Raw genomic sequence first — 12,047 nt, forward strand, 5'->3', positions numbered from 1 at the left:
GTCCCTGATAGGTCCTTTTCTTTTAGTAGTATTTCATGGAAAAACAAATGCCTCACCTTCTAGAGTTTCTCCAGGTCAGAGGTGCTATAGAACTCTTTGACCCACTCTAGCAGAGCCATAGAACTCATGACATTTCAAGACAACAGCCCACTCAGCAGAGACTGCTAGAACTTCTGTGGCATCAAGATACATTTCAGCAAAGGTTGAGGGAGATACACATACTTTTATGAACCAATATGGATCTATTAAAAAAAATCAGACATAGGCTTTTTGGACAAAAAAAATGTTTGTTATTACTGGAGATGGAATATCCAACTTCATTTTTTATCTAGCAAAGTTCCACAGCTGTCATATTGAGAAGAACAATAGTTGTCACACCCTTGCAATTAGGAATAACAGGCCAAACACCCATCAGACCATGGAACACAATTTTAAACAGTCATCTTCGATACTTGGCTTCCATGTAATAGCAATAACCTTTCATATTTTATGCTCCAATTGTATAAGTTATGTAAGTCTGGCTTACTTTCTCTTTGCTATCTTTTAATAACTAGATACATTTGGGACATAAAAGACAGACAGTGCTAACAACTAAAAGGGGGCAATTAAGAAGGGTGAGGTTTTTAAACTCTGCCTTGGTCTGTATGTATTGGGAGAGGCACAAATCAGTAATTTAAAAAAAATTAAATAATTTTAGGTCTTAGGTTAAGTTCTGTGAATTGTTTAATGTCATAATTGGCTGCTGCCAGAGTCATCAAACTGAATGAAGCACTACGTTAAAATGTCAAACTCGTAACATAAAGATTTATATAACACAGGTATCTGACCCACCACCATGCCATGCCTGTGGCAGGATGTATTTGTTATGTCTTATTTGACTTTTTCTGGGGAAAAAAGCGATCAGGAAAGGAAATGTATATGTTCTGGACAATATCAAAACGTTAAGAACCTATTCTGATATCTTCACGATGTGTTCAGAATGTGCGATAAACACAGTCATTTCATATAAAAAATCAGATTCAAATTTTTTTAGTGGAAAATCTGTGTGTTTATTATGATGAATGAAAGTGGTTAATGTCAAATTTCAGCAATGTGTACTTAGCAAGCACTTGAATGGAACATTTCATAATCAGAGCAAACTCTTACTCGGGGTTGCGCTGCCATTCAATGGCTTTGACCTACATAATATTTACCCTTATAGGAATTACTTTATAGTAATGGCACAAAACACTATAGTAGCTCTCTATAGTAAGCTGCTCAACCAAATTACTGCTTCAATCACTGGCCTGAGCTAAGGGCAGTAGAGAGCTGCACTGTCCTATGGGGAGTTCAAGGAGGCACAATTCTTTTCCCAAGTAGCATGACATGCAGGAGGAGTTGCTCCCCCAAGTCAACCAGCCTACTTGGTGAGGAGTGTGTAGCAAGGTCAGGCCAGAGACTCCTCCCCCTCACCCCATTAGATTAGCGTTTTGGACTAGTACGACCCAGACTGAGAAAGGCCATTATGCAAGTGCCTGGCAGAAGGGGGGATATACAACAATCATCCCGTTTGTGTGGCCGGAGCAAGGACCTGTCACAACTGCAACCTCTGAGATCAGGGTCTGTTCCCTGAGCACACCCCTGGAGAGTTCATAAGGCTTCCCAGATATGGGGAGGGCCAAAGAGGAGGCAAGGCCATGAGCCTCGTGGCCCAGGAGACTGTCTCCTCTTCATTTGCAATCCCACATCACCCTTGTGGTACTTACAGCAATTTCTTGAATGAAAACACATATTGGAAAAGTAAGTATTTCAAGCAGTTTTGAAGGTGGCAAATTAACCATTCCCAAACTAGGTCCCTGGAACACTTGCTGGTGCTTCATACTAAGCTTATGTTCCTTGTTTCCAGCTATTTTTACAAATGTTCAGGAACTGAGTTGAAAAGAAAAGCCTGAAGGTCTGTAAAAAGCAGTACACACATACTGCTTCTGCAGTACTTCTCCTTTCAAAGTTTTCTTTAATACAGTAGTTTTACTTAAAAATACACAAAGCGTGTCATATTATTGCTTTTCCAGGTACAGAATTATTATACTTGCCACAGCATCATTATTTAATTGTGAGTAGGAGGGTGGCAGAGTCATACAATAGCAAATAAAAAACAGAGGTAGTCACAAGACACACTCTCTTCTAAAGACATAATCTGCATTAAAAACACTTAGGAAAATCTTATTCATTCTGTTTACATTTGCCTTTCTTTCCCCTCTCCCCAGCTGTACGTAATTCTCTTCCACCTGGTCCCGTCACCTGGGCACATAGGTCTGTGTGTTGCTGAACAAGCTCAGCTCCCACTGACGTCAGTGCTCAGTGGCCCTCATGGATTCCCTGTTTGGCCCCCCATTTTCTCCTCCACATACTTCCTGGTTCCCTTCTGCCCTGAACAGGCTAGTCAGCAACTTTATTCTCTCCTCCATAGACATACTGCCCAGTTGCTCGTTCCCTTCTTCCCTGGACAAAAATACATATAGGAAAAATATCAAAGTATTAAAATATTAGGATATAGTTAAACATATTGAAAACACTACAGTCCTTGGTAGTGAGTTTTTGCATGTATATTTTAAAAAAAAATTTACATTATTCACTAAGCTTCACTAAGCCAGCCAAATAATGAAAATGTTTATGTTCAAATACTTTAATAAAAAAGTTCAAAATTCAACAGAAAAATAATGTGATCAGGCGGAATGACTGCATTTATTCTCACTCGATGTTGCATGTTTTTTCTCATGTCCCCTATTCAACTTAATTTCCCTGAATAAATAGGCCACAGAGATTTAACAAATGCCACAAAAATGGCAAAGCCGTGGCAAATATGCATCTGCTGTGTGGGTGAAAATGTTTAGTCTCATTATAAAGCTCATTGGTTGTCTAACACCCTGATTCTGAAGTAGGTCAAATCTAACTAAAAACAAATGTACATCTCTTTCTTTCATTCAGTTTAGACATGGAAGGTAAATGTGGAGGAAACCTTCCACCATTCTAGCTGAAAAAGCAAAAAACTCCTTTGAAATGACTGGGAGCTGGAAGAGTATTCTGAGTACTGGCATGTAAATGAGCATATCAATTGTCCCACTTTGCTCCAGTTCCTGTTTATTACTTCATATTCTTTACAGTATCAGTAAATCCCTTCAAGGCTGCTACTGTTATTGAAGAGAGGCCCGCCTGGGAATGTTTAGGTCCTTCCGTGGTAGCCTCAGGCCTAGATCTCATGTCTACTGAAATGGAATTCACTGTTAAAGGAAATACTGATGACAATTCTTTAGGCCACCATTAAATAAAATCTGTTTCTGAGTTGAAACAGGCTGCTAAATATGTGAACAGATATTGCATGTTAGTCACTTACTGTACACATGCTGTAGGTCACATAGCTGTCCTGCAGTCCAGTCTTCTAAACTGCTTACTAAGCTCTTCCATAAAAAGTTCATAATGTTTTAAATTATAATATAAATCTACTGATCTGCTATTAATACAATTCCTGTTGCTGAGGCACACGTGTAATTCTTCAGTGGCATTCAGTATTTTATCTAAAAGGTCTCTCTCGGCTGCTGCATCAATGCAAACCAGACTACACCCTAGTGAACAAAGGAAATTTAACTTTCATAAGTTTTAAAAATGCATTTACTTTGACTGCATTGAAATAATCTAAAAAAAGATGAAAAGAATCTTTAGCATGCCAAAAACATCTGGTTTCATATTTTCAGACCAAAAGGAAATTGCATGAAGACTAAAATCTTATGTTTTGATTTATATTATTATTGGAGGGCTGAGAAGCTGCCAGTCATAAAATAAAATTTTATGATGATAAATAAATAAAGTAAACAATCTGACAAAACATGTTGTGGAACAAAGCTGCATTTCAAGTTTAATTAACTAATAACAATGTTTATGATAGAAGAACTGTGCCACCAATTACACAGATAATAAATGCGTGCTACCAATGCAAAGACTGGCCCATAAAATGTGGCTAAAAAGGTTTCTCCTTCAACAAAATACTTCTAAACACAAAAGGGAAGATATTCTACATGCAGTAAATCATCCAGCAATTAAGACCCTCTCTGAAGACATTTATGAGTAAGTCTTTTATAGATTGTAGGACAATTGCTTCGCTTCAATTGCGCATTGTAAATTGCACAATAGCAGTAGCTCCTGCTTTCTATTATGCCTACTGATAGTGCCTGCAGCAACTGACAGGTTAGGAATTGTTACAGTATAGACATAACTGTGGAGGGGAAAAGACAAAAAAAGATGTTTTTATCTCTGTAGCACTTTGCTTTCTTCCAAAGCCTTATATGCAATTGTAACAAAGAGTTCCAGCAAGAAGATTATTTTAGAAACATGAAGATCAGCTGCATACTACAGGGAGAAATGATCCTTAATCATATATGTAAGAATTCAGCCTCTCTTCTGGTAACAGAGGCTTGCATTTAAAATTGCTACATACTTCCAGTCCTTGTGGTTTGAAGATATTGGGATCCCAGCCATGATATGCAGTATAAATAGTTAACATTCAGTTTATGCTGTACCATAATTTATCAGTTACTATACAAAATATAAATATACAGGACTTTGTATTATAGATATTATGAATCAGTTGCTAACATAATACTGACATTTCTATGGATAGGTTAAAAAGAAGTTGGATTATATCATGGGATTACTATTTTTCAGATTTTGGAATAATAGACTATTACATTTAGGAACTTGTGAATTTTACTGGTTCTGGGAACAGTGTATTAATTATTCAGCTCACACATCCTTTAAGTAGCTTTTTTACCCTTTTACTGGCACTGAGCTGTTGGTCAGATTGATGGTTACTGTGGTTCTCACTAATACAAATCCTTCTGGTTCCACCCCATCCATCCCCAAAAGCCCAAACCTTTCAAGCCATAAAAGTTCAGATAGTACAACAATACATAATAGAAATATTTCAAATGTTTCTCCAAAAATATATTGGGATTTTTAATTATAGACAGTAAGGGGGTTATAATTAATCAAAAAACTCTTTGTAAAATTCAGTGTTTTGTAGTCAAGTAAAAGGCCAGCAGAAAGCAAAGAAGTTATGGAAAATTTCTGAAACTTTAAACTTAGTACAGTGTGCCAAGTAACAGTGCCATCAAAAACATTCTGGAGCACATTTGTTTATTCAGGATAATGCACAAAGTATTTGGAATCTGCATTTTCCCAGATTTCATGTAGATTTATACACAGTAATTCCTTTTTTCCTTTGGTAGTGTTCTTTCATTCCATTAATTCTATGGCACCTCTCTTTCTGTGATAGAATTGTTGGCATCATTTCAGTTGTTTGGTCTGGAGCTGTGGGTTCCCTCCCCCCTTCTTTTTCTAGGTATATGCGAAATTGTCACCTTTTCCATTAATGAAATGAACTCATCCATATGCTGGAAGGCTGAGTTTCATTTGGTGTCTGGCTATATGCATGCCTGTGTATGTGTAGAAGTTAACATCCTGTCTTTGGTGCTGTTGGGAATTACTACTGGCATGTTTTGACTCATTATCTTGAATCTTAATCAGATGATGAACAAAAAATTAGTTCCATCAGCTGATGAAGGCTCAAGGCAATGAGTCAAAACATTCTGATAGAAATTCCCAGCAGCACTGAATGGGACTTTACTTGATGTGGATATCCCCAGAGTGCTTCTACATATAACTGGTTGATCTCCCTATTTTTCACCATATAACAAACAACAATGACCCTGTGACAGGGCCCGGGCATAAGCAAAAGAGAGGGTGTTGTGCACCTCACTTTCAGATCTTTGGTGTCCACCTTTCATGGGATGATTTAGTTTGGGTTAGTCCTGCTTTGAGCAGGGGGTTGGACTAGATGACCTCCTGAGGTCTGTTCCAACCCTGATCTTCTATGATTCTTGAACATTTATGTGATTAGGTTTTATTAGAACAAATGCTCACTGATAGCAAATTTTGGAGGAAAACTGTCAACTTTGAAAGCTAGTCAAATGTCAAAAAATAATTTAAAAGAAGTTTCACCTGACCCCGAGTCTCCCTGATACCTTTTGAGGTATTGTGATCACATTTTAAAAAAAATGTCTTTCTCTGCCATATTGCTTTGTGTGAAAGCCCCATGCAATCAAAATGAGAAAGGAAAACAGCTAACAAAAATCCGGAGGAGAAAAGTGAAACTAGATTACAAACAAAATTCTGTCAAGGAAAATAAACTAGAAAAGAGAGAAAAATATTTTTCTCTAATCACTTATCATTATAATAGCTTTAGGTGTTACTTGTAATAATAGTAGGTAAAACATTTTCAGACAATAGCATTATTTTTAAATTGACTGTTCCTTTAAGCCTACATGTTGAAAAACTCTTGGGAAAATGAATTTTTAATTCATTTACTGACAGCTCATCCACAGCCTTGGGATCCTTTTGGATTCCTTCATGCTACTAGATACCTAAATAGCTAGGGATGTGTTCATTCCCATCTGTGATTTGCCTGAAGATTGCACCAAGCCATCTACATAGTAATCATACCATATAGTTATCCATGTATTAGTGACCTCTAGGCTTCATTATTGCAGCTTATATTTTTAAATTAAGCAACATGCCCTGAAAAAGCACCATGAGGTTCAAAATACAGCAGATTTTTCTGCCATGACTATCCACCTCCATCTCTGTTCTGATAATCAAAGCCCTCTATGTGATAGGATATTTCGGCCTGTGAGACTACCTCTCCTTACTTGACTATGACTTCTCAAGTTAGGTACATTTCACTGGAACAATGAAACTATTGACCACTAGACCAGTGGTTCTCAAACTTTCTTTTCGCTGACCACTTGAAAATTGTGGAGGGTCTCAGTGAACCACTTAATGATCTTTCCAAATATTGTTTGTACCATTAGCTAACAATTGTAAAGCGCTCACTTCATTGGATGCATTCAGTGTGATATAAAAAAAACCTTAATAATAAACAACTTTTTTGTTCTACAAATAAAAGCACACAACTCATATGTTAATATCAGTAGTCTTACCTTTCTAATGTGATGGATGTGCCCTCTCTCCCCCACCATGGCAGCCCCCACGCTGTGCCTGGCAAGGATGACAGTATCTCCCTCTTTCCCCCACCGCGGCAGCCCCCGAGCTGGGACTGGAATGGAAGGGGGTCTGTTTCTCTCTCCCCCACCACAGCAACCTCTGTGCTGGAGCTGGGAAGGAGTGGCCATCTTTCCCTGGCAGCCGCAGCCCTGGGACTGGGGAAAATCGCCTCTTTCTCTGGTCGCTTCAGCCCTGCATGTCCCAAATTCCCGCCACCCCCTCTTCTCATCTCACTTCCCCCTCTCACCTATCCCCTGCTCCCCCCAAGGCCACTACCTCACCTTACATGTGTGTCTTTTCCAGGGTCCAGGCACCTAATTAGTGGAACCAGGCCTGCAGGCTCCACTAATTAGGTGGGTGGCCCTTCATTCTCTCGTGTGTGGCCGCCCAGGCATGCACCCTGGAGGGAACTATCCGCAGACCACCTGAATGAAGCAGTGGTCCATGGACCACAGTTTAAGAACCTCTTCATTAGAAGGAAGCTGATGAGTGCAGGAGACAGAGCTTTCAGAGGAGCTGAACCTAAACTTTGGGGCTTGTTTCTGCATACCAGGAAATAACAAAACCAACAGCTCTCAAAGCATTCATAACCATAAGCAAAACTCATCTCTGACTTGACTTTCTCTCACTAATGTGAGCCAAATGTGAATCAAAATATTTCTCCTACAAGCTGGCAAGGAAGACAGATAGTTATTGTCAGATACTATGAATAAGAAAAGAAAGACGGATGTGTAGATGATATTAGAGAAGGTAGAGAACCGGTCTGATCTGGTATGGCAACTAGAACTACATGATCTGACTTAAACCAGACCTGTGATGAACATTTTGTCTTTGCTCACTATCATTTCCAACGAGTGCCATCACACCCTGTCCCGTGATGTCTCTTTTCTGAACCAACATCACATTCAGGTCAAATCTCCTTCCTTCATTGGTCTGACCAATACTCTGCTACAGAGAAAAGATAAAATAAATGAAAACGTATAGTACAGAGATATTCCATTTAAAGAGCTCGGGATATCTTAAGAATAAGCATTATTAAAAACACAGCACACAGTTGTCAGGGTGAAGGTAAAAAAAAGTCCCTAAGGCAATCAGGATGTTTGAACTTGTAGGATATGCGCTGATGACTGCTGAATAAGACTGTCATCATCTAAAACGTAATAAATATTATTCCTAGCAGTATCACTATGACAGGGACATGGGGTGTGAAATGTAGTACCACAACAAAGAAGATTACAATATTTATTAAAGTAACCATCATAGTTAAAAAGACAAATTGCTGCATTTGGTGCCTTAAAATAAATTCAATATACTCCAAAGCATTTTTTTTAATGGTAAACAGAACACTCGAAAGAAATGCAGAATTAAGATTACCGCTCTTTGCTAAATGTTGCTCTGGTTTACACTGTCATTCCACTAACTTCAGTAGTATTGAATTATGAGTCAGAGCAGAGTTCAGCACTCTTACTAAATTTTGATCTAAGACTGAGATCGGAGACTACTGATTACAATTACTACTGACTTCGGTGGACTTTCTCTAGATTTACTCTGTGTAACAGAGATCATCTCTAGATTTACTCTGTGTAACAGAGATCATCATCCGACTCTTAGACCCCAGTTTCTCCCGTGTTTTGACTGCATTAAATGGTTATCTGGGTATTTCCCCAGGAGGCTTAGAGCTGGCTTAGTGCCTCTATGACACCTTCTCCTAGTCCCATAGTTAGGGAGTATAGCTGGGAAAGAGGGTGTGTGGTCAGAGCACTGATGCTCCAGCTACCCATGGCTGTTGGGACAGCTCCTGGGAGCCACAGGTACCTAGGAGAAGTTGAGACCGGTTCTAAGGGTGCCCTAAATTCCCTAGGGCTAACTGCAAGATCTGGGAGTCACAAAGGTGGTGTAAAGCCATCTTTGTCATCTCCCTACTTCCCAATCTTGGGCTATCTCCAACTTGCCTCAGACTAAAGTCAGACATAGTATAAGCAGGCACAATTTTATTTAAGTCAAACTCCATGATTTCAATGGCGCTAGGCTACATTTTTGTCTGGTACAAGGAGCCACATTGTGCCTAAATATTGCTGAGTTCTGCCCGCAGCGGTATACCAGTCCACTCTGGCTCTGTGCTCTCTATTACATTCTTATTACCCTTTAAAAAGTGGGACAGAGAGAAAGAAGAGAATCTAGGCACTAAGCACTAAACCCACACCTCTCTTTAGTATTTAGCAGTTAAAGCATTTACACAATACATAGATTAGATAGATAAAACACTCAGGATCTCAGAGCTAGCCTTAATACCAGATAGTTATAGCAGTTAAATAAATAATATTTGCACTAAACACAGCATCTTTCTTGGGAGGATCTCAGTGCATTTATAACTGAATAATTAGACATATGCATACATCTAACAACACAAAAAAGAACAGAATGCAATTTAGGGTTGTTTGGCCCCTTGATCCTGTCGATGATGGCAGCAGTCATTACAGTAGGAACTACTAAATGGATAACACACTTTCAAACATGGGAGTGTGACAGCAGACAGAACAGAAAACATGCCTCATGGAAAATGCTTTTTTCAGTTTAAAACAAAAGTAAAACCAAGCTAATACAATTCAGAAGGGGGAAAAAAAGGCCGGGAAACAAAGATAAATAATTGCCCCTTTGGGTTTTCCTACAATAACTACCTCAAATGTGCAGTGATGCCTTGAGCTAATCTCTCAGTACTTTTTATAGCTCCAGTTAGAAAGATGTGTATCAGTTGCTGATGATGTTGGCATGGCTATTGCCACATGTATGTAATGCCTGTGCGTGGTAACTGCTCTTTTCATCATAATAGGGACAGGACACCAATATTTATCACATTCCCTGCTTCTTCCACCCCCGCTCACCCCCCAAAAGATACCTACATTTTAAACCAATTTATTTTTCAAAGATTTTGACTTGGTCACAATAAGGTAGTGCGAGGTAGGCTTGGATGGATGAGTGGCTGAAGCAATACTTTGCTACACTGGCAAAGTTTAGCTTCATGATAAAGTCCAGCTGATTAAATCTAGCTTGGTGATGTCTGTAAAATAAATTTAACAGTTTCAAGCTACATCCTTTGTAGGATCAAATATCATGATGCTGCGACCACTCTCCATACAATATTTCTTTCTTTGAGTTTTCCTGCAGGATGCATGGCCATTCATTTACGGAGACATCTCTAGTTTCAGATTTTGAGGTCAGAATAATAATGAATATTTACAAACAAACAAGCAAATAAACTTTTGAAAAGCTGACATTTACAATAAAGGTTTATACTGTAGTTTACTCAGTGAATGAGCCACCATTGCAAACTTTTTGTCCTCTCTCGACTTATGGCATAGAGGCTGTGGCCAAAGAAATGGGAGCACAACCAGTGTATCACAGCACTTTGGCAATACTCAGCAGGTATTATGGCCCCTTGTAGTTATAACCGGCTGGCATCAAACTAACATAGAGCTGCAAGTGATTTCTACAACTCCACCTATCAAATACTGGTCACAGCAGAGAATACACCCTCTATATCTGTTTTAAAAGAGAAAAAACCTGCAATCCCATCACCAAGAATGATTTTTGTAGAACCCACCAAAACAAAAATACATTGAGATCTTTTATCTCTGCTTTTTTGATGCCTAATAAAACACAATTCCCAGAGATCAGGCCTCACTGATAATACTAATGCACAGACAAAGCAATTTTGACATAAGGAACTATACACAGTAGCATGAAGATGCTATTAAAAACTATGAACTTAATTACAATTCAGCTTAAAATATGGTGAACAAAATGGATGTTTGCCAAATAGAAAGAGACAAGCTGATAGGAAAAAATAGTTTTAATCTTTTTATGAGAGTATTATGAAAAATAGGCCTGATCCTTCCTGGGCTCAGCACCTCCAGGAAGGAGCTGAGCCCCCTAAGCTCCCACGGAAGTCATGAAGTTGTGGGTCTTCAAAGATCTGTCCCAAGGAAAGAAAAATGTTACACACCATTTTAAAAGTTTTTGGTAATATTCTTTTAAGCACCCCAAAAAGTCTTCTATGAATGTCTATTAATGATAATAAGCAGGGTATTTGGATCTACCGAGCTCTTCTTATTCCAGTGTTTATACTTAAAGGCTTTGGAATCAAGGGTGCCTGCAAACATAATTTGCTAAATTTTCATAACGTGTGTACCTATGTTAAATCCACTCACTTGTAAGTTGGTAACTACATATACAGAGTATGCATTTACATGCTCCCTTCAATTATCTGATTTGCATTAGCAAACCTGTACTAGGTCTGAGCCAACTCCCCCTGAAGTAAATGGGAGCATTTCCACTGATGTTGACAGATGTTGGATCAGGTCAGCTTTCTGGGTGTGATCCAAAGCCAAATAAAATGAGTGGAACTACTTCTGGCCCTTTTGGCACAAGTACACCTGTTTTGCAGACACAAGTTTGACGTCAGGGTTTAAAAATGTGGTGCAGTAAGTTTTGTACTATGTGCAGGGCTATCATCAGCTCTCTTGGGCTAAGAGCAGAATAGCACAGACAGAATGCAGGTTCTTACAGAGTGCTCAGTCATTTTCACTGCAATGAATTATGTGCAGATCATTCACATTTCTTGAATAGTATATATAATACATAAATACTAATACTAATAAGTGTGCAAAAGCAACCCTTATTTGTAATTGTAGGCAAGGGCTGGTCATAAGATTAAGCGGGGGCGGGGGGGGGGGGAGGGAGAAGTCCTATATAACCAGCTTCAAAGTTATAAAATAAAAAATCCATATTAAAAATAAAAGATTAAATATATCTAATTGGATTACTATGTCTGAATAATTAAACATGCATACATTTTACAGGACAAAAGCATCTCTAGGTCTTACTCCTTATTTACAAAGAACAACATGTGACTTGTTCTATCCACATCATCTGACTATAAACCAATAAGGAAA

At 38.6% G+C, this 12,047-nt stretch overlaps 1 long non-coding RNA gene across 1 annotated transcript in view; it reads right to left on the minus strand.

Annotated features, from left to right (window-relative positions):
• Positions 1–3,373: 3,373 nt before the first annotated feature.
• Positions 3,374–12,047, minus strand: part of LOC122459776 — a 70,142-nt gene continuing 61,468 nt past the window's right edge. The window contains exon 4 of the long non-coding RNA XR_006280703.1: positions 3,374–3,602. This is a non-coding gene — a long non-coding RNA (uncharacterized LOC122459776). The remainder of the gene's footprint in view (positions 3,603–12,047) is intronic.

Source organism: Dermochelys coriacea, chromosome 1, assembly GCF_009764565.3.
Source record: "Dermochelys coriacea isolate rDerCor1 chromosome 1, rDerCor1.pri.v4, whole genome shotgun sequence".
NCBI classification, from domain to species: domain Eukaryota; kingdom Metazoa; phylum Chordata; order Testudines; family Dermochelyidae; genus Dermochelys; species Dermochelys coriacea.